The following is a 25,329-nucleotide window of genomic DNA, read 5'->3' as shown; positions in this document are numbered from 1 at the left end:
TCTCCCTCTTCCACTCCCCCCGCTTGTGTTCCCTCCCTCAGAGTCTCTCTCTCTGTCAGTTAAATAAATAAATAAAATATTAAAAAAAAAAAAGAAACATTTATGTGGACTTGCATAAATCATATATTAGACTCCTAAATCTGCCTGAACTATTTTAGATAGAGATATAGATAAATAGATGATAGATAGAGATGTTTACTATATATAATAATGAAAAACATAAAATAATGCCTATATTATATATATGTAAGACAAGATAAGATATATTCCATTTTCATGGGCCTAAAAGATCATGAGCCCCAGACACCATGCCTACTGAACCTAATGGATAAGTTGGCCCTAGTTCCTACTTCTCCATTATTCCAGCTTCCACCAAACCATCCTTTCAGCAAGGCAGTCCTTTCCATAGTTCTGGCACCTATAGGATGGTCCTGGCTTCTGAAATCTTGTAATACAACATTCCAGCTTTAGAGAAGATAGCGACATTTTAAAAATAAGAGAAACAAGAAATGAAAACAAGAAATTTTTAAAACAGTATTTAAAACGAAGTTTACAAAGATCTTTTTGGAACATGTACCAAAGCTCTCCAGTTACATTAAGAATGATATACTAAATTTGAATGAGCAGACAAGTACATACATCCACAGAAAATCCACTAATAACCAGAAATTCTCGTAGATGATAAATTTTACTATTGTAACTTTCTGTTTTTTTTTTTTTTTTTAAGATTTTATTTATTTGTCAGAGAGAGAGCACAAGCCAGGGGGAGCAGCAGGGCAGAGGGAGAAGCAGGCTCCAACTGAGCAGGCAGCCTGATGCAGGACTTGATCCCAGGACTCTGGGATCATGACCTGAGCTGAAAGCAAATGATTAACTGATTGAGCCACCCAGGTGTCCCTTCTGATTGTTTTAAATTTACCCACACCTAGACTTCTGTTACATATGAACTCTATTTTCATGAGAAGTTTTATGTCAACCAATTAGAGCACTCCATTTGTGTTTAAGAATTCTTATTGTCAAATAAATAAAATCTTTAAAAAAAGTTTGAGAATAGTATTTTCTTCTAAGCATCTCTTTGGTACTTACTTAAATGTCATACTAGTGAGCTGAATGAAGATATTTTATGAAATAATTGGTTTTCTGTTTAAGATGATTGAAGATAAGAAATTTCCCATCCATCCTGTTTATTTTTAAAACGTAATTATATACACAGTGATGGAATCTCTTTTGGACCTATAATACTTAGAGCATTTCCATTTATTTACAGTTAAGATACTATAAACTTAAGTAGGAGCTATGATTGCTCTAATTCTTAATAAAGCACCTATGGTTCAGAGTGATAAAACTAGCAGATGTCTTTCCATGCATTCACCAGTTGCTTTAAAATACCAAAAACAGGGGCACCTGGGTGGCTCAGTTGGTTAAGCGACTGCCTTCGGCTCAGGTCATGATCCTGGAGTCCCTGGATTGAGTCCCGCGTGGGGCTCCCTGCTCAGCAGGGAGTCTGCTTCTCCCTCTGACCCTCCCGACCCTCCCCCCTCTCATGCTCGCTCTCTCTCAGTCTCTCTCTCAAATAAATAAAAAAAAAAAATCTTTAAAATACCAAAAACAGTCTATCCATATATTATGTTGCTCTTTTACTAGAAGATGGACTGGTTGATTTAAAGAGTGCTACATAAATACATTTAGTACAGGATTATTATGAAACTCATCAGACACTGCATTTTCAAATTCTATTGTTCTCAGTAACTTGTAAATTAATTTATTTTCTATTTATAGTGAGCATATTTTGCTATGTGTGTGTGTAGTTTAATTTTTAGTAAAGGGCAGGGGTTTAAACAATTGCATTTACTTTGAGTGGTTAATCAAGATCTGAAATCTTTAAAGATTTACATGTTTTATTTTTTTCTCCAGGCATTACACATCTGATTATGCACATTTTCTTTGCCTTTCCATTAAGCACAGGAGCCTCACAAAACAAATTTTAAATGTTTTATTTTGTGTTTCATTAACAGGGAAGTGTTTAAAGAAAAAAGTGATTCCCACTCAATTTACTGCAATGAATAATGAGTAAGCAATTAAAATATTTACTTAGCAGCATTTATTCCATGTTCTTATATAATTTATATTTCAGAACATTCTTACATGAAACAGTGAAGTGGGCAAATATTGTCATAATTATATTATCTTACCAAGTAAGTCAAGTTTTGTTGGTGTTGTGGAACTTTAGAGGCCTGATAGTTTTCTTCTTCATCCTTGAATATCAGCCACATTAGTGATTTGATTTTTCCCATTGCCCAGTGGCTATAAATGCATTTAATATATGCAAGAATGAAGACCTTAAGATAATACTGTTAGATAAAGTTGGTATCCAACATAGTTTTTAGATGCTAAGTGTTTTGGGTATCACCACTTCTGGAGAGTTTTGCCAGGCTGATAAACTAGTTAAATAAGACAATAATGAAAATTTTAGGTCAGTATTAAGTTATATCTCTGTGCAAAATATTAAAGGAAAGTTCGATTTCGAACTTTCAATTTCAATTTCTTCAATTGCTTTAAAAAAAAAAGGATGGTAAGGGAGTTTACCTATTTATAACTTTTTAGTTTTAATAGGACTTAGGGAAAAAAAAAGAAAACTTGAGTCAGATAGGTACTTTCTTATCCTTTCAAAATACCAAAATATTTTTACATGAGTTTTTATTATGTAGACTTTTTACTAGAACAGTTTTAGATTTATAGAAAAGTTCACAAGATGGTACAAAGAGCTCCCAAATATCCACACCCAATTATCTATATTATTCACAAGTTACAGGACTATGGTACATGTGTCACAGTTAATGAACTAATATTGGTATATTATTATTAATCAAAATCCATATATTATAGTTTTTGCCCAATGTCTTTTTTGTGTGCCAGGATTGCATTCAGAATAATTACATTACATTTTTTCATCATGTCTCCTTATGCTCCTCTTTGCTATGACAGTCTTTCAGACTTTCCTTGCTTTGATGACATTTATAGTTCAGAGGAGTATTGCAGAACTATTTTGTAGAATGTCTTTCCAATTAGGACTCCCTAATTTTTCAGGATTGCATTAGATTGGGGTTATCAATTTTGTGGAGGAAGACAACAGACTTAAGCTGTCAATCTCATCACATGATATCAAAGGTCTACACTGTTCATAGGATTTATCACCATTGATGTTAATCTTCATCACCTAGCTGACAGTGTCAGTTTTCTCCACTGTAAAGTTATTCTTCTCAACCCCCACCCCTAATTTCTATACAGTGTTCTTTGAAATGGAGTTGCTGTGAATAGTCTGCACTTAAGGGAGTGAGGAATTATTATTCTATTTCTTAAGGGCAGAGTATCTACACAAATTACTTGAAATTCTGCATGGGAGATTTGTCTATCATCTCAGGATTATTAATTCATCCAATCATTTATATCAGTGTGGAATAATGAATATTTATCTTAAATTGAATAACAGTACCATACTATTTTACTTACTTTATTGCCCAAATTGTTATAGATTTGACCACTGGGAACTCTCAGTTGGCTCCTGTGCTACTTGACAATTCCATCAATGTGTGGGGGTTCGGGTTTTTGTTTTTGTTTGTAGCATTTCAAGATGTTCCAGCTTATCTTGTACATATCCTCTTAGACCCAGAATCAGCAATTTCTCTAAGCAGCACTGGCTACTCTTCTTGGAGAATGGCAGTTAAAACCAATATCCCAGGGCTAGTTGTGTTCTTACTACCAGGGTATCATTTCTTCTAGTCTCGCTCATTTGACAGAGCAAGGAAATATGTGTGTATGTGTATTATCATTTTTTCTCCCAGTCAGTGACTAGTCCTTTCATTGTTTCAGTGACTAGTCCTTTCATTGTTTCATTCTATAGCAGAGCAAAAATTTCAATTTCAATAAACTCTCAAATTAATTTTCTCTTTCATAAAATGTAATGTTAGTTTTGTATCTAAAAACACAACACCAAATAAAAAATCCCATAAGTTTTTTTTGCCTAGGTTTTTTCTTGTAGTTTCATAGTATTGTTTTATATTTCATATTACTATGTATTTGGTTTATTTTTTGTGAAAGGTGTGAGATCTGTCATCTGTCTCTAGATTCATTTTTAGCATATGATGTCTAGTTTTTTTAGCACCATTTGTTGAAATAAACTGTCATTTCTGCATTGAATTCCCTTTACTCCTTTGTCAAAGATCAGTTTACTACATTTGTGTGATTCCATTTATGGGATACTATCTATTCCATTAATTGATGTGTCCATTCTTTCTTTAATATCATGATATCTTGATTACAAAAGATTTATAGTAAGTCTAGAAGTAGGATAGCATCAGTTCTCAAATGTTCTACTCCTTCAGTATTTTGTTGGTTATTTGGGAGCTCCTGCTTTTCCATACAAATTTTAGAATTAGTTTGTGTATCTATAAAACAGCTTGCTTGGATTTTCATTGGGATTATTTTAGATCTATAAATCAATTTAGCAATGATTGCCATCTTTAAAATATTGAGTCTTTCTATCTATGAACATGGAATGATACTTCATGTATTTAGATTCTCTTTGATATCTTTATCAGTGTAAAAAAAAATTTCCCCATAGAAATCCTGCACATACTTTGTTAGACATATACCTACCTACTTTTTGGTATTATTGTAATAGATATACCATACTAATGCTAATCAAAAGATGCTGGAGTGAACTTGTTAATTTCAGGCAGAGCAGACTTCAAAATAAAATTTATCATGTATAAAGAGAAACATTACAAAGTAATAAAGGGACCAATACTTCATGAGGACATATTGTTTACCTTATATATATTTTTTTTTATTGGAAGCTGGCTTTTCATCTGAAACTGATGCGGGCAGGCTGGGTCTGAGGACCCAGAGGGGGACGCATAGGACCAGCCAAGAGGGTCCTTGGCTTCATGCAGGATGGAAATCAAACATGAGCCAGCAGGAAGTGAGAGTAGAGTTTATTGAAGATCCAGAGAGTGCAGATACAGATGGAGTATCTGGGAGACTCAGAAAGGAAAGGAGCATGAGTCTCATCCTTGCTTGGGGTCGGAGGGTTTTTACTGTGGATCACGGTCTGGTGTACACATCCTCTCAGGCATCCAGAAACTGGTCAGAACAAAGATGAGCGTCCAGGTGTTATTCCTTAGAGCCAGGGGGTCTGGCCTCAATATACCTAGTTCTGCTGGTTTGGAATATCCATATGATAGTTTCGTCTGGTCATTCTTACCTGGTCCTTCCTTAGATGTTATCTATTCTATAGAAATCATTAGTTCCTTGTCTCTTACAAAGAGAACACAGATTATTTGCATTCTGAGGCATGTGTAAAGTGGGATGGGGGTGCAGGTCCTAGCAAGAATAGAAGCAGAAAAAGGAGCAAAAAGTACATTTTTATGGAGTCCTTCTGTTTCTCTGTCTCAAAACTATCATAAATGGCATTCTGGACATCAACATGGCATACAAAGAATTACCAAAAAATTGCTAATTTTAAGAACTGAATTGGATTATTATTTGTATTAGATTACTATTCAAATAAGTAATATATGTTATTAAATAATATTGTGTGGATCTAACTAACTTGAAAGATCTTTAGTTCAATGAACAGGAAACCCAGAATAGAATCCTTGATACATTGCCCATTGAATAAATAAAAATTACATAATATCACTTGTTTTTGTTAGGAGTTAGTTGTATAGTTAGGTAGTCAGGGCCAGTGTCCCCAGCAAGAAAATATGGAGTCAGGACAGCTAAGATAAAACAGCACTAACATCCTGCTTTGCAGCTTAGATAGGACCACAATAGCATTCTGTTTTGCAGCCTTTGCAGAAATGACTTCTGCAAAACGTCCTAAAATAAAACAATTAACCACAAAGAATTTGTCACTATCATGGGCATGGGCAGATGTCAGCATAAAAGACTATCAGCATGGAGACATTAGCCTAATAGGTAGACAGACCATACCCAAAAGCCCTGATTGGCACCACTCAGCACACCCTGATTGCTCAAGATAGTTCCACAAAAGGGCTCGTAAAAACCCCTAAACTTAGACACTCCAAGGGCAACCCTGTTGCGTCCCCTCCCTCTTCAGGAGGTTTGTACTATTGCTTAGTAAACTTTGTTTTGCTGCCCACCACTCTTCGTCTGGTCTACCTCTTCATTCTTCGAAGCAGCGTTACCAATAACCATGGGCACTAAAGGCAGAGAAACCTGCAACACTTTTAAGTGTTATACATAGAACCATAGACATAGTAATTTTAGAAATGTGTGTACAGTATCTAATTCAATTGTGTTTTAAAAATATTTTTAAGATCTTTATGTTTTTTATATTCATCTATAGTATTAATTTTTGTGACAATTCAATGAGATAATAAGAACAATTAGCACAGTACCTAATACTACAAGGTGAAAAAATTGATTTGAAAGACATAATAAAAGAATGGGAAAATGAATGAATGATGTTTGCTGGCAAATATCAGTCATTTTGCTGATATCTCTTTGGACCACTGTTTATGAAGGTTTTTATGGGTATGACCAGACTCATTGAGAAACACACCTAGTAGTTACTATATTTTCCTCCTCTAGTCTTAGATACAGGGAATGCTATCAGAATGGTGATAAAATATTAAATAAGTAGAAAACTATAGTGACAGTATATGTTAGGATAGGTTGCTTTCAAATCAGAAATGTTAAATAAAGCTTAATATCCAAGTTGACCACCACAACACAGTTACAGTGAAAGGGTAAAGAAAGCATTTTATTAAAAAAAAAAAAAACAACAACTTTGGAACACAAACATGGTTATGAAAATACAGTAGCTGTGGTAGTACCCAAATTTATCTCCTAGAATTGTAATTAAATTGAGCTGTGGTGACATTTGTGATCCCAAATGAACATATAAGCATTCTACAATTTCCTACTATGTCTATTGTATATTTCACAATGTAAATTTTAGAAATGTCAGGGGAAACAAGTTTGGAAACTAGCAAGTACACATTGACCAGCTCCATCTGAAAGAAAGCAAAACACATTGTTCTCAAATTGAGTTACTGTCTTACATTTCCACAGAGTAATGTGAAGGGTTTGGATTGTTTCCTGCATACCCAATACAGAATAATGCATTTAAAGCAGAAAAAGGATGCACACAATAAAGGCTCCTTTGCCCCCCACACAAACAGTACAGAGACTCCTTTGTAAGAGATTCAGGTCATAATGAAAGAATGAAGAGCCCTACAAAATGTAGCTCAAATTGAGCTCTTTGCTTTCTTATAAATGAATCTGGAAAACTTTCCAGATTATTACTGCTTTTATAAAGGCAATATCTCTTTGAATGGTGTGGCTGAAACTGGAGTGAGAATGAAAGAGCCTAGTCTCATCATCAATGCAGAGACTGTGGACCTTGATTTCTTTCTAGTGTTGCTTAAGTATTTTAAAGATTTTTTGCACTTTTGTTGATCCACCTGCAAAACTCTGATATCTTACTCAACACAGGCACTTAAAGGGCTCATTATTCCAAATAGACCAGTAAAAGGAGTGAACTTTATACTTGTTATTCAAATCTAAAAATAATGGAATAGATTATATTAGAAGGGTTAAATAAGTCTTTAAAACATTGTATTTTATAAAACAAAGGAAAATTATCATTGGCTTTTAACCCTAAATTTGACTTCATCTTTTCCTTTTACTTGACTTTAGTAAGAAAATGATCATCTGCTAATTTGTTTTTATAATTCATATCTCCCATATAAGTTTTAATTTATGCATAAGACATAAGCACAGAAATTTAGAAACCAGCAAATTTGTTTGGTATTTTAAGTTTGGAGGTCATGCATTAAAATAAATCCCTAAAACCTTAATGACACTCTTTGCTTTAATTTTTCATTTTTGGCTAGGTTATATTATAAATATTTTTGGATAATTCCCATTACATATATTGGTCAGCAGTTATAGTTTTCAAAAAAAAGTATTTTCTGAAATTCAGCCCCATAGGATTCCTGAATGAGAAAAATCATTTACTTTACCAAAAGTATTAGGCTGGTTTTTGTTTGTTAGTTTGTTTTTGCTTAAAAAAATGGTTTTCTCTACCTGAACTTCCTTCTGTTGTAAGCATTAAAGGAAGTGATCTCCCTCCTGAAGTGGTTCAGACACCTGAAAATAAAATGTAGTTATTTTGTTCTACTAAGTGAGACGCTAGAATTACACTGGCTCCGGGCAAGTCAGAGAACAGGAGGTTTGCCTTGAGGATACATACTAATTTAGGCTTGCCTCCTGTGGCCAGTGGTTCATTTCCTCCTGACAGAAAATCTATGTAAATCTCCCAGGAATACAAACTCTTTGGATTAAAGTTAGAATCCGGACTTTTCATTGAAGACCAGAGATGTGATTAAACAAAAACTAAACAGTACATCAGGCCTAGGTATATAAGATACATGGAAAGGGAAAGCATTAGAACCATGACACGTAATGATTCATTTGCTCTTTAAGTAAATTGTTTAGCATGTATCTGTAATAAAATGCTCTTATGAAAAATATCATCTTAGTTCACATCATAAATGTTCACATTTAAATTTTTTTAAATTGGGGCACCTGGGTGGCTCAGTCGGTTAAGCTTCTACCTTCAGCTCAGGTCATGATCTCAGGGTCCTGGGATTGAGTCCCACATCGGGCTCCCTGCTCAGTGGGGAGTTTGCTTCTCCCTCTCCCTCTGTCCCCCGCTTGTGCTATCTCTCTGTCTTGCTCTTTCCCTCTCTCTCTCAAGTAAATAAGTAAAATCTTTAACATTTTTTTTAATTTAAAATGCCCTTTTCTATGATTTCCAGAAAGACATGTCACTGAAACTTATTAGTTTTTCGTTCCCAGCGAAATGTCTAGGAAAATATGTTAAGTGAGAGTATACGGTGTTACACTCATGCAATGAAATGTTAAAGACATATACTTGAACTGCTCATCCACAGAAAATATAATGCAGTCCTTAATAGTGTATACATTTGATTAAAAAATTAAAAAATATTAGAAATATGGGGAAATAAATACCAAATACATATTTCTAGTTAGAATCTTTTATGAAATCCCAGTGTTTAATCTTGCTCGTTTTGTTGATCACATTTTGATAGATGTAATAAATGTATGCATGTTGAACCTTTACTAATTTATTCTCTTTTAAAATTGGCCTATTTGGAAGAGTGATGGTCTAAGTAATGATATCATTGTATCAGCTAATAGTAATTAATCAAAATTTTGACATTATTCCCAGAAATTCTATTTTAGTGTCAATCCTTCCAGTAACTATGAAAATAATATTCATATATTTATTGGAATAAGATACTTTTTAAATACTCTAATGTTCTAGTCAACAAAAACAGGAAATAAAAAATTAGTATTTTTCTATAAAATCAAACCAATTACTCATTATTTTTTAGTAAACACAATAGAACTAAAGGAAGGAAAATAGCTCACTGATATAGATGAAAACCTGTATTTTATAATGCAATTTTAAGCACTGTATTGTTGGTATAGCAGATAATTTTACAAAAGTAGTAGAACTGTATTATGGAATTCCATTTTCGAATGTTTATAATACCAAGTTAAGAAAGATAGCTTGGAAGAACAGAAAAATAAGTAAATGAAGGTAAAGAAATACTGTACATTAAAAATTATATCAACATATGGGAGAAGTCCCAAAAGAAGCTCAAATGCTACACAGCTGGAAAACAATTTATAGCCTATCAGTATGTAAGAAAGAATGTTTCAATCCTACATCAATGCAAGCTGTGGAAAACAAGAGTATACTTAGTGAAAAAAATTAATCACTTTGCTATTCAATTATTATTTTTGTCTGTAATAGGATTCAATGATGTATTGTAAGTGGCCTGAGGATTAGGTTTGATTTAGATGTTTTCAAATTTCATTTGTATTGTTTTCTTCTACAATCCAGAAATTACCATTTCATTATTTGACCTTTTCTAATTTTCTCCTGAATACTTGTGTTTTAAATTTTCTCAAAATAAAATCTAAACCTACTTTTTTAAGTTGATTATCTGTTACCATATACTAACCTTAGGTGTTCACAACAGCTTCCAATCTGTTCTTTTGCTCCATAAAGTCTCTTCATTCCTGAAGACAACATTTTGTATTAATAACATTGTACTGGGGCGCCTGGGTGGCTCAGTCGTTAAGCGTCTGCCTTCGGCTCGGGTCATGATCCCAGGGTCATGGGATCGAGCCCCGCATCGGGCTCCCTGCTCGGCGGGAAGCCAGCTTCTCCCTCTCCCACTCCTCCTGCTTGTGTTTCCTCTCTCGCTGTCTATCTGTCAGATAAATAAATAAAATCTTTAAAAAAAAAAAAACATTGTACTGTGTACTAATCTCCTTAAAATAAAAAAAGGTTAGTTCAAATGTACTAATAAAGCCAAGAAGCATATTTTTTTACTCCATTAGTGATTACATATATCTCATAACATTAATAATATATCATCTGTATTGGTAGGAAAAAACACACATATAATTTCAGATATAATGTTAGGTAAGTATAAATATGAAAAGAAGACAAAACTGGGAAATTAATAAACAATACCTACAAGGTTCAGTCTATTTTTAATCAAATTGTGTAATCTCTCCTTACCTCACTGATCATTTTTTTAGATTATCTATTTTAAGTTACTTATATATAAGGCTTCTGTACACATTTAAAATCTACATATGTATCTATCTAACAGAGATGTTGAAAGATGATTATATGTATTTCCAGGTATAAGTTGGACATATTTAATTTCCATTGATTCAAATTTAAATAAATTTAGTCACTATTAAATAAATGGCAGTAAGCAGTAAAAGTTCTGGAAATAGGAAAAAATTTTTCTCATGAGAAACACTTCGAAATGCTGGATAAAATTGAGTATTTTTGATGCATACTGAATCTTAAGAAATAAGTAAAAATACTAATGAAATACTAATGAACACTGAATGAGGAAGAAACTCAAAATCATAAGATTTTTGCAGCCCCATTAACCTATATGCTTCATTTTAAAACACAGGCCCAGGATACATAGTAAAAGGCAAAAAATCACTGTATAAAAGCACTTCAAATATAATGTGTAGACACAGAAATGTAGAGTAGATGAGTAAGATACATAAAAGGAAACTCGTAAATTGTAAGAAAGATCTAAAGAATGTACACAGAATTCCATACAGAAGGAAAAAAACAAACAAACATGGCAATGTGAAAGATAGACTGCACACTGAAAATAATTATCATGAAAAAAGGCTTGAGATAATGAGAAAGATGCTACAATTAAGCAGAAATTGGCCAAGAATTCTCTAGAAATGTCAGAAGATGCAGTTGCTTGAATTAATACATTCAACAAGTTCGGGATGGAATAAATAAAAATAACTAGACATTTTGTAAAGAATCGGGACTGGATGTCAAAAGATCTCAAAAATAACCACAGAGAAAAGACAGAGTATCTTTAAGTGTTAAACTTCAACTGATACCAGACTTCTCAACGGAAAAACACAAGTCCACAGAAAATAGAATGGGGGAATATAACCATTGAACTAAGAAATATTTACCAACATAATTAACCAACATAATTATTAGTAACCAATGACAGATACTGAAAGAACTATTGTAAGTATAGGATATCCTCCAGGAGTAAAATAATATAGTCTGGAAAAAAGCAATGAAATATAAGAACAGTTCTGAGCAACTAAGCTGGTGAACATAGGTGTATGCCTAAGTAAACATCTATTAAAAATAATCTATTAAATATATCTATTAAATAATCTATTTAAATAGAGAATCTACTAAAAATATTATCTGCTTCTCTATTTATAAAAATTCTAAAGTTGTATGATTCAGCATGAGAATATTGTATTGAATTTTTTTATTTAGTTAAATCAAGTGCACATCTTTAAGTATTGAGTTGTCCATAAAGAACACTGTGAACATTAAAAAAATGATATGGAATGTCTAATCACAAGGAGATAAGCAAAGGAATAAAGGTAATTTTATAAATCCAATAGAAAAGAATTTTGAGTCCAAAAGAAATATGGTAAGAAAAAACAAAAAGAATAGAAAGAAATGTGGTAAGTAGAAAGTACAAAAAGATGGACGAAATAAATCACAATATATTGGTTATTGGAATAAATGTTAAGGGATTTAACTCAAGATTAAAAACAAAAACTCTATAAATGTTTAAAAAATAAAAGCAGAGTCTTTAAGAGAAATTCATAAATATAATGCTCATAGAGATTGAAAGTATTAGGAAGAAGAGGAAGGTATACCTAGAAAATTGAGGTCAGAATGAAGCTTTAATATATAATATTATAAAATAAAACTGGCTTTAAACAAAGATATTATAGGTGAATAAATATATTTAATAATGATAAAATAATTTCTTATAAATATATAGGCATCGATTGAAAAAAAAAATCATGTCCAAAATCACTAATAGTATTTTTATTCTCATTCCAAACTAATTGATAGCATAGATCAAACAAACAAAAATAATAAGTATACAAACATTTGACAAATTGAAAAATTCTAGCTTACTTGTGTATATATATGTAAACATAGTGATAAAAATAAATTTTAAAAACTGAAAAATATTAAATTCAAAAAACAAAGACAAAACTAATTTACAGTTTAAAATTATACAATGGAAACTAGATCATTCTTACATAAAAATGATAATAAAATTACTAAATATCCAAACTTGTGTGGAAGAGTTAAAAAATAATAATTACAGTGGATGGTTCTAGAGACCAATTCAAACAAGGAGAAATAAAAAATTGAAAATAAGTAATTTGAGCACAAAATTCAAAATAAATAAAGTAAAATATGGTAAACCCAAATAAGGACATACACAGTATAAGAAAAGAAGTAGAAGAAAACAAAACAAAAATAGGGTCAATAAAGCCAAAAATACATTCTTTGAATAGACTAATCTGATAGAAACTAAACTCATCATTTAAGAGAAAAAACAGGGGAGGCCTGGGTGGCTCAGTCAGTTAAGCATCTGCCTTCAGCTCAGGTCATGATCCAGGGGTCCTAGGATTGACCCCCATGTCAGGCTCCCTGCTCAGCATGGAGTCTGCTTCTCCTTCTCCCTCTGCCCCTGCCCCCTGCTTGTGCACTCTCTCTCTCTCTTTCTATCTCTCTCAAATAAATAAAATCTTTAAAAAAATAATAGTAATAAGAGAAAAAAACAGTGTCCCAATAAATATTAGGAAAAAACACCGACATATAGATATAGTGAACAATAGGGAAAAAAGATAATGTAGAAAAGATGAATACTTTCCTGTGATGGCTTTAAATATAGGCAATTTTCTAGGAAAATATGACTTAACAATACTGATAATATAGTTTATTGAAATCTGATATTTTCATATTAAAAAGAGTACAGAAACATCAATTGGGAGAAGCATGCCCTCCAGAATAATTACTTGTGTTGGAAAGGGAAAGGGGGATTGGTAGGCTGTACATATCTGACTATAACAGTTCATAATTGTTCAGATATAACTGAAAGAGAGAGCATATGCATTTGTCTGTTACGTCTCTTTTGAGGTTTCTACATATTTGATATATTTCAAAATCTGAAAAAAATACTTAAATATAATTGCACATATTCTTCAGATTGCTATATTCTTTGGGTATTATCTTGTGTACTGTTCTTTTAAAATAAAAGAAAGAAAAATATTATAAAATCAAATCAATCAGTGAAATTATTCCACAAAACTAAATATGATATTGAGAGCATAAATTCCTAGACATGAAGATCTTAATGTCAAAAGTCCAAAAAATTCAATTTCAAAAATTGATTTGAATACACCTCCCACACAGTTCCAAGATATTCTCTGATGCATTAAAACCACCTTGATGCCACTTACGGGAACTAGTTAAATAATTTTAATATATCTAAATGACATAATACTGTGCAGGTCTCTCTCCCCAAGTGGGGGAAACACGTCCTCACATATTACTTTGTAATGATCTTCACAACATACTGAAAGGTAGAAAAACAAAACAAAAGAAAAGGCAAGGTGCTGAAAGTTGTTTGGTGTAGGTAATTTTATATGTGATTTCATATTAATTGAGAAATGAACTATTGAAAAATAGGTATGGAATATGATTTATTTTTTGTGTTTAATTGAAGACTGACTTCTGGATATTAAAAGAAATATGAGATATGTTGAAGAATGTAACCATCTGCTATTGAAAATCTAACTTTGCTTGGTAATTTCCTGGTGTCAATGTCTCTGGTGATATACTAAATTATAGGAGATCTGAAGTATGGAGATTTAACAACTCTCTAATTAAACGGCAGCATTTGTGCAACAGATGAAGACTATTTCAGAATAAATTAATATCAATAAAAACCAAGAAACTAGCCTGGGTGTTCTGTGGGAAGCTGCCAGAGCAGTCATGAGGGGTAGAATAATTTGCTTCTTGGCAACAGCAGCACAAAAAGTATACATTGAGTACCAATGTCAATTAGAAGAAGTTAATGAGATGTAAAAAGCAACATAATAAAGCAGGTATCCTAGGACCCTCCAACTTTTGATTAGACTGAGAGAAACTAAACTCTTTGTGGTGAAAAACACAGACAATGTGTTAAAGCTTAATGAACAAATGCACTATGAAAGGGAAATAAATTTAACAAATTACTTGCATGTGATCAGAATGCAAAAAGTAGGAAAATATATTTAATAAGGAGAATAATTTTCTGCTTAAATATTAAATATTAAAAATATTTTGGAATTTTTCACATATGGTAAATTCATGCATGCTGAAAATTCTTCACGAAGATAGTTCCTGTATGAATGAATACACTATGGACTGAAAGATAACTTTATTTCTTCTCAGACTTTGTGAAATACAATAATTTATTGAATAATTTAGTTTCAAAAACATATTACATGAACTGGGTTTGTAAATTTTAAAATTTTGCTTGTAGTAAGGAGATATATTGCAAATTAAATATGAATCTTGTACAATATTTTTAAAACTTTTAAATTTAAGATGCATTGATTAACTTAATTTACTTAGTGCTTTATCATGTTTCCTTGACAGCATTTTATGATTAATATTTTAAATGAATACATGTAAATAAAATCGGCAACTAATACATAATCAGTAGCAAAGTTTTAAAGATTGCCATTGAAAACTGTCATAGCAAAGCTTTACAGCAAGGAGTTTACCATACTTTTTTTTTTCAATATATAACTGAAAGCATGTTAAGAGTTTGTAAAGAAGGTTAGATAAAACATAGATCTATTGTTCTCTCATTCTTTTGCTTAAAATAAAGTCCTTTAAAATAATGCACAAGGGTCTTCCCCTCTTGGTAGCAGAGTAGGTTAAAACACAGAGAGTTCTCATGGCAGTAAGGAATTTAAGTCAATCTTCAGAATAAAAATAGAAATCCAGTGTAAAGTCCCCAGAACTTGAGAGTGATTTTTCCTTAAAGGGATCTAATTAAAAGTTAAAAAGTCAGTCAAGTTATGGAATGAATAAGTCACAAGAATAAAAGGGCATAACATAAAGAATATAGTCAATGACACTGTAATAATGTTGTATAGTGACAGATAGTGGCTACACTTTTCATGAGCACAGTATAATGTTTAAACTTGTGGAATCACTATGTTGTATACCTGAAACATTATGTGTCAAGTACACTCAAATAAAAAAAAAAGAATTAAAAAAAAAGAGACTAAGCAAATCTTTCCATACCCTATGGAACCAGGAGGACAAAAGTTGGAATCTCAGGCCTGTGAAAGTGGACCATAATCCACTATACCCTAATGGTAGAAAAAAACTAGAATAGTTTTGTCAATTATTCAAATACAACCTCAAATGATCTCAATCCCTCACATTGGATTAGGTTAATAATGACTACTAAGATTCCTAGTTTGCTGTCACATGTAAATCCTCTCTAGAGGAAGATAAATCATTTTTTTGAAGATAAATCATTTTAAATCTTATGCTATATTTATAATTTTCCTACTGGTATGGAAGATATACTGTGTTAAGATAGAAAATTATAGCCTGGAATGAATTTATTAGAAAAGGAGAGAGATGAAAATTAATGATGTCCACATATATGTCAAGAAGTTAAAGAACATTTTATTCCAAAGAAAAGAAAAGAAACTAAAGAATAAAGGTCAGGAGAGAAAACGATAAAATTAAAAAACAATTAAACAAACACAGAATATGAAGATCAATAGTGTTAACTGGGGCGCCTGGGTGGCTCAGTCAGTTAAGTGTCTGCCTTTGGCTCAGGTCATGTTCCCAGAGTCCTGGGATCTAGCCCCGCATCGGAGGGAGCCTGCTTCTCCCTCTCCCTCTGCCCTTTCCCCTGCTTGTGCTCTCTCTCTCACTCTCTCTCTCTCTCAAATAAATAAATAAAATCTTTTAAAAAATAGTGATAATTGATGTTTCTTCATAAAATAGTAATAAAACTGATAAATTCATAACCCCTGGCTAGAGTAATCAAGAGAAATAATAAGATCTACTATAAAAATTGTGGTACCAAACTTTCAATTCTGCATCCCCCACCCCACCAAAATAGCTCATTTCTGTTAATAATATATATTTTACTACAATTATACAGTATCATAACTATATGTTAAGAGAATAAAGGGATATGATCCTTACTATGTTGTCAAAAAAATATTAGGGACCAAAGTATGTTACCTATTCTATTTTTTTTCTTAAGACAGATATAAAACTCCTTTGAGTCTGTGATTTAAAACAATTGAATTAAATTAAAGAATTATAACTATGATATGCTTGAAAGCCTGGTTAACAGTTAATCACTGGAATATGATTATTACAGTAGAATACAATTTATCAAGTAAGATATTGATAGCAAACAGTTGGCCATATACTAGCATACACTTGGTTTGTCAAAATCTCTGATATTATTAAAACCTAAATCACAAAAATATTATCAATAAAGCTGAATTTAAAATATTTAAATTTTAATATAATGTAAATTTTTGTTCTAGGAAGTGTACTTTTTAATACCGGTGAGCTCATCCTAGTTAAAACAGATAACAAAAATGTATGTACTCATTTAATCAATGATTACATGACTTTCTGTAACAGTATTTCTCACTAATACTGTATTTTTTTATATGATATCACTTTGAACTAGGCAGCAATTTCCTTAAGAAGAGAGAATTGTTTGTTTTTACCCGATACATAATAACTCAGGTTACTGTACATATAAATAGGTATACTGCTTGTATTTATTGGCACAGATGTGTAAATAATTGTCAAGAATTTAGCTAACTTACTGCATGGTATTGCTGCCTTGGCATCTATTTCGTTTGGCCAAGTGGCCTGCAGGGACCTTAGTCACTAGCTCCTCATGCAATGAAATGCCCTGATAACAGCACAGAGAATCACAAGAGAATGCCATATGACTTTCCCAATAGCTCTTGCAATCAGTAGTCTCACCTGTCTCCCAGCACCTCTATGGCTTATAGGTCCCCTAGATAACACCTGTGTCAAGCTTACCAAAACCTTCCTCTTTTTGTTTTGAATTGACCAATCTGGCCCTAGCCTTGGAACCCCAAAACTCCCCCTCATGAATCCTAATAAAATTACGTGTCACAGGTCCTGCCTCTCTTGTCTTTACTCTGTCTTTACTTCCCCATGCCCACTGGAAGCATGCAGTGTACTTCCTCCAGGACCTGTAACAAATTTCTTTATTTCAATTTCTCTAGTGGTCTTTTGAAACAGGCTCACCAACTGGCACCCTATGCTCCACTTAGCAAATGTTAATTTAACAAAGTCATAACTATGACTGAATGAATAAAAATGATAAATTTTCACGTATCTAGATTCAGCACCCCTAAATTATTCTTTGGCAGATCTAATCCAATATAAGAAAGATGAATATTATTAATTTTTTAATAATCATCTTTAATCAAATTAGGTCAATCAACAGTCAATTACCACATAATTGATTAGAATCTTCTAATATGCCAGAGAATCGTTTCTATCTAAATCTTGTTCTTTAGTTAACAAGTGTTGCAAAAATATATAACTTTTACAAATTGGTTAATGTGAATTAGTTGAAAAAGTAAATATAACAGATATAAAATAGAATAACAGATATAAAATAGAATAACATATAACCCATGGGAATTAAGGACAGCTAGAAGACCCCCAAAATTTTACTAGGATTAGAATGATTGTAAAGGAAGATGACACTAGAAAGTTTATTTTTTTTTTAAGAATAGCAGGATGCTTGTTTTTTTGTTTTTTTTTTTTTTAGATTTATTTATTTATTTGACAGAGAGAGAGATTGCAAGCGAGCACAATCATGGAGAGCAGCAGAGGGAGAGGGAGAAGTAGGCTGCCCACTGAGCAAGGAGACCGATGTAGGACTCGATCCCAGGACACTGGGATCATGACTACCCAGGTGCCCGACACTAGAAACTCTATGAAAAAAAAAAAAAAGTGGTTTTTTTTTTTTGGTATTCATATTTATATGGAGGTACATACTATTTTATGCATTCAGTACCTGATTTTGACCCAATAAATTAATGAAAAGCAATCTGATGTAATGAACAAGAAAGAAGGCTTTTAAATAGATTATGTCAGACACCACAAGTACCTATATGACCTTGGAAAGATGACTTAATTTCTTTGTGACTCCATGAATTTTACTCTTTTATTACTTTAGTATTGACAGAAAAAGGCAAAATCTTACATTAGCAAATGTTTTTAGTTCTATCAGTTAAGGGAATAATTTCTTTGAGAAAGTTGAGGTTAGTGGTTATAATAATTTCTTTGCCCCAATTTTTTTTTTAAGATTCATCATACTACATATTATCTATCCTTATTTCCAGCATATTATGATTCTACTTTGGAGCTGAGGTTTCCAGAATGCTGACTCACTACTGTTAAAATTCATTCTTTGGAATTACATTCTTTGGAGTTTTCATTTTTTTGCCTTTCCTCTCCCATAGCATCTATGCCATACGAAGTCCAGAATTGAGATTTAGTTCCAAGGAATTCATAGAGTGAAGGAAGAAATGAATTTAATGGTGCTGAAAATTTCAAGTAAATTATCAAATTTTAAATTTTAAAAAGTTTAACATAACTTGTTCTTACCAATATTATTTCACCAATTTTAAAAGACTAAAGATAAATAAAAACTACCATTTTGTTGTCTTATGACAAATTATCCAATAATTTTATTTTTCTCCCTAAGCAAAAAAATACATTTTATAGCTAAGTTTTTCTAAACTATTTACAAGTTTTTAACATCTTGTAATTTTGTGCTTAATCTTTTTGAAGACATTGAATTTGTAATGAGAAAATCTGCTTCTTCGAGTTTAAAACTCTAAACATTCTTGTCTTCAGCACTTAAAAAAATTATTTCCGGGCGCCTGGGTGGCTCAGTTGGTTAAGCGACTGCCTTCGGCTCAGGTCATGATCCTGGAGTCCCAGGATCGAGTCCCGCATCGGGCTCCTTGCTCGGCAGAGAGCCTGCTTCTCCCTCTGACCCTCCCCCCTCTCATGTGCTCTCTGTCTCTCTCATTCTCTCTGTCTCAAATAAATAAATAAAAATCTTTAAAAAAAAAATGATTTCCTCTGAAATTCCAATTTGGTTTACCCTTTTAAAAAGCAACTTTCTTTTGAAGATAAAATGCTCATAATTTTTTGTGTTACGTATCATATAAATATATTTTTAATTGCTACTTCCCTGAAAGCAGAGTAAGTTATTTCAAATAATTTTATTAAATTTTAGAATGGTTATACTTACAGAAAAGTTATGAAGACAATACAGAGATTTTTCATGTACTACACATCTGCTTTCCCCTATTATAAACATATTGCATTAATTTGGTTTATTTATCACAATTAATGAACTCTTACTGACATTATTATAAACTAAAGTCTGTACTTTATTCATATTTCCTTAGTTTTTATGTAATATACTTTTGCTGTTTCAGAATCCCCTTAGGGACACCACATTACAATTAGATGTCATGTTTCCTTAGGTTCCTTTCGACTACGACGGTTTCTCAAACTAACATCGGGTTTGATGATCTTGACAATTTTCAGGAGTACTGGTCAGTATTCTATAGAATATCCCTCACTTGGGATTTTTTTCTGATAGTTTTCTCATTGATTAGACCGGCATACAGATTTTTGGAAAGAAGACCACAGAGGTAAAGTACCATTTTCATCATGTCATATATCAAGTGTACATACAATCAACATGATTTATCACATTTATCAGGTTTCCTTACTGGAAACAACACTTCTTCACCCTTTCTATATCACACTGCTTGCAGAGAAGACACTATATCCAAACCACACATGAGAGTGGTAGTTATACTCCATGTACAGGATGGTTATATCTACTTAAATTATTCAGAATTCTTCTACAAAAGAGATTTGTCTCTTCTTCCCCATTATTTATTCAATCATTTATTTATATCAGTATGGACTCATAGATATTATTTTCTATGTTAGATTATAATTCAGTACCTCTTTATTTGTTTTCTCAAAATAACCCAGCTTTGTGAACACTTACAGTTGGCTCCTTTGGCATTACAACCCCACCCCCATCACTGAGAGTTTAATTTGTTTGTTATAGCACTTCCTTTCTTCCCAGATGCCTGAGACTCCTCTTGCACATATTCTGCTCCAGACTTATAATCATTTATTTCTCTAGGGAACACTAGTTCCTTTTATTGAAGAATGATATTAGAAACTGAGATCTGTTCACAAGTATAATTTTATTTTTTAATTAAATAACCTTTTAAATGAGTTAATTTCTTTTGCCTCTGGGGATCATATTCTTTTACTCTCTCTGACTTTTGTGAGTATTTGTTACTATTCAACTGTTAATATTTTTATGTTATGTTATGTTATGTTAATATATGTTAATATAACATTATAACAGGTATAACAGGTTTTTTCTGTTTGAAAAATTTGAATCCATAAAACCACACTGATTAAATATTTCATAGATACTGCAATATGTATGCAGTTGAAGAATCATGCCTTAATTCAAGGAGCTTAGATGACAATGAGAAGCTGAAGGGAAATTCTTTCTTTTATTTCCAGTAGTGTTTTACAAGGAGCCCTTATTTTCCTACACACAGTTGTATCATCATAAGACAGAACTAGTCTTTATGTCCCCAATGTTTCTCCCTTGAATATATACAGAACTCTATTAGATGCTATGAGCCCTTGTTCTTAAATTATTATGATTAATGTGTAATATTAATCAAACATTAAAAGAGACTCCTAGTTTAAGTAGTGTTTTGTTAGTACTTGCTGGTTCAGCTTCCGCCAATTTCCAATTAAACTGAAAAAAAAAGTCTTGCTAAAATATAAGCAGTGTGAAAATTCATAAACAAATGTGAAAAACAGAAAAGATACTTTTTATAATGTTAAAATACAAGATTAATCTCCAGTAAGTATTAAGACATAGGAGAAGAGGGGTGCCTGGGCGGCTCAGTCAGTTAAGCGTCTGCCTTTGGCTCAGGTCATGACCCCGGAGACCCAGGATCCAGCCTGCATCAGGCTCCCTGCTCAGCGGGAAGCCTGCTTCTCCCTTTCCCACTCCCCCTGCTTGTGTTCCCTCTCTTGAAGTCTCTCTCTGTGTCAGATAAATAAACAAAATCTTAAAAAAAAAAAAAAAGACAAAGGAGAAGAATGGAAAATAAAACATTTTTTTAAAATTTTATATTCAGAAGATTTTCTCAAAAACACCCATGTCTGTAAAATAGCTTCCCCATTCTCTCCCTCCTCACTAAGACAAAAATAATGGTGTAGCCATGGGAATTTTTGAGTGAACTACACTCTTAATCTTCCTTACTAAGCCTATTTTTTTATTCTGCATATATCCATTAAGTAATTCATTACATAATTTTTGACTTATCTCAAACTGTGTCTTCTCAAGGATACCTAGCCAGAACTATATTCACTGAAAGAATAATCTAGTTATTTTGTATTATTTTATTCTAAGTATTTCATTAAAAGTATTTATCATAATCCAAAATTATCAAGCTCATTTAATCTTTATTAATGAATGTAATTTCACTTCAGAAATGTAAATTCACTTAAGAAAAAGAATAGTCTCTATCTATCTTATGTAATAATTATTTAGGCATTAATAGCAACATTAATAAGGTACTAACTCAGTTAATTTTACAGACTTAACCCCTGGTAGGACCTCTTAGACTACAAATTTCTATTACTTTCTGCTCTTCTAGAAATGTTTAACCTTTGTCCTAAGGAATACTGATCCCAGGAGACACTTTGTTGAAAGAGGTAGATTTCTCACTTTAAATGAATTTGAATTTTTACTTATGCTATCCCATATAGACATTCAAAATTGATATTAGCACAGTAAATCTAAGACGTTATTTAATAAGTCAACTTCTTTAAATTTGTGTATTCTACGATTTCTCAAATGTATTCAAATATAAAGTGTTTTTCTTATTTTAAATATTTGTTGTCATTCCTTTTAAAATAGTCTATCCCAGAATCTAAAGTAATGAGTGTCTTTACTTAAAATGAAAGATATTATTCTCCTATGGTTGATTTTTTTTTCAAAAGAGAATTTTTGCATATATTTTTTTAAAGATTTTACTTATTTATTTGACAGAGAGAGACCAGCAAGAGAGGGAACACAAGCAGGGGGAGAGGGAGAAGCAGGCTCCCCGCAGAGCAGGGAGCCCGATGCGGGGCTCGATCCCAGGACCCTGGGATCATGACCTGAGCCGAAGGCAGACGCTTAACGACTGAGCCGAAGGCAGACGCTTAACGACTGAGCCACCCAGGCGCCCCGCATATATTTTTTTAATAATCTATTTTATGGCTTTCAGGTACTTCTGTTTGATAACCCCTTTTTCTTTTGTAATCCACTGAACAGGGCCATCCTTTTCAAATCTATATAACTAGCAAAATTCACATGTATATTTAATTTAACTTATTGATAAACCTATTGAACAGGAAACTAGAAACAAAGAACAGATCAAATGGCATACCAATAGGGAGTTTCCTCCAGGTTCTCATTGATTTATTAATCATGAGAAAACTATTCTCTCAAGCCAAAAAACAGTTTTTTCTCTAATTGTTCCTTGGTCTTCAATCTATTGACCCCGTCACAGGAAGGAAATGTCTTTTTTTTTTCCTTGACATGTTCTTCATGAATCATAGTAATATTTAAACTTAGTGATATTTTCTTTTCCTAAATATCCACTCACCAATTTTTAAAAAATAAGACATTAATGATTTTTCCCTTCACTAATATCAGATTAAAGGCGGGACTTATACCACATCTTTACCAGTGCAAATTAAAGGATTCCATCTCAATTTAGCACCATCACTCACTCAGAAACTGTGCCTCAACATACCTTATTCTCTTTAATTTTGGTGCTATAGGACTTCTCTCACTTTTTTATTTGCTTAAATCCGAATTGTTTTTCAAGTTTCTTAAGTATTAAGTGTTACCTCCTTGCTGGAGATTTCCCAACATTATCTCAATTAGTAAGTAAACACTACCCTCTGCTGAATTATATCTGTACCTATCTTTATTTGAACTGATAATATTTGAATTATTTTTACATGTTTTTTTCTCAGTAAGTTATGAATTACTTATGGGCTAACGCTGAGAAGATAGTTTTATGAGAACTGACTTTATGTCCATTATTTTACTAAGCACTTTATCTAGTTTACATTACTTAATACAATGATGATAAATGATATTTTACCTCCATACAGATGAGGTACAGGATTGTTAGGGTAATTAATTTGTCCAAGGTTAAAGAGATGGTGATTTGGCACTTCTATTTTTTTTTTTTAAAGATTTTATTTATTTATTTGAGAGAGAGAATGAGAGAGAGAGAGCACATGAGAGGGGGGAGGGTCAGAGGGAGAAGCAGGCACCCTGCCAAGCAGGGAGCCCGATGCGGGACTCGATCCAGGGACTCCAGGATCATGACCTGAGCCGAAGGCAGTCGCTTAACCAACTGAGCCACCCAGGCGCCCTGGCACTTCTATTTAATCATACAACATTGATTCCAGAGGTTACATCCTTCATCAGCAGCTACATTTTTTATATGTAAGTGAAGAAAAGAACTAGATTTACTGAATAAAGTGATGACTTTATTTGCATAAAAAGTATTTTCAAAAAAAGTATTTTCAGAAACTTTTGTAGGCTCTTTCATTTTTAGGCTGAAGGAGTGAAGAAAATATTAGAGGCTGGTATAAACACATATATAGGTAGTAAGCAATATTTATAAGATTTTAAAATAGTTGCAATTGACCCAAAGACTATGTTCTTTGCATGTTACTTATTAAATGTTTATCAGATGTGAAACATTGGGCTATATATTTTGAGAATCCCACCTGTTTAAAAGACATCAGACTTATCACTAGTTCTGTCTACTAATGATATGTGCTTTTAATTACTCTACGAATAAGATGATTTGCATATCTATTAACAGTGAAACATTGAATTCATTGATTCCTCATCAAATAATGGCTAAGTTTTTTTTGTTTTTTGTTTTTTAAACAATGAAGCCAGTTTATTCATTTAAATATATTTAATCATTGCTTACTCTGGCTAGATAGTATATAAGTATTGATGGGATACTGGTGAATAAATAGGTATGATGGGTCCTGGCCATCTGGAGCCCCCGTATTTTAATAAAACATAAAGATATTAAACACATAAAAATAATAACTGTAAGGCTAAAAATAGTATCACAGGGTGCTAAGTTTTCTTTACTGATGAAATGATGAAATGTATGAATTGCTGATTCAGAATATTAATAATTGCTGATTATTATGTCATGGTAACATAAATAATAAAAAAATCTAACTTGAAAAATTAAGTTTTAATTTTCATATAAACTATCTGTCCATTGCAAGCTCGCTTCACATTATCTTTACTCTGGTACCCAGTTGATGGAGTAACCACTGCTCAGAGTATGGCTCTTCTCTTGGCAGATAACAAGAGAGAATAGGAGAGGATAGTGACTTAAGGACTGTCCATTACTAGTCACATTTCCTTGGCCAAAGGAAATTTCATGGCAACACCTAAATTCAAGCAGATTGAAAAGTAAAATTTCAGGCCGGCCTGGCTCCCCTCCCCGGCCCCGACGGGCGGGCGGGCTGCCCTGAAGAGGCGGGGAGGGGAGGGCTGGGCCGGCCGGCGGGTGGGCGACGATGCCGAACTTCTGCGCTGCCCCCAACTGCACGAGGAAGAGTACGCAGTCGGACCTGGCCTTTTTCAGGTTCCCGCGGGATCCGGCCAGATG

This window comes from Leptonychotes weddellii, chromosome 3 (assembly GCF_054177405.1).
Source record: "Leptonychotes weddellii isolate Sample4059 chromosome 3, ASM5417740v2, whole genome shotgun sequence".
Taxonomy (NCBI): domain Eukaryota; kingdom Metazoa; phylum Chordata; class Mammalia; order Carnivora; family Phocidae; genus Leptonychotes; species Leptonychotes weddellii.
This window is presented reverse-complemented; position numbering follows the sequence as displayed.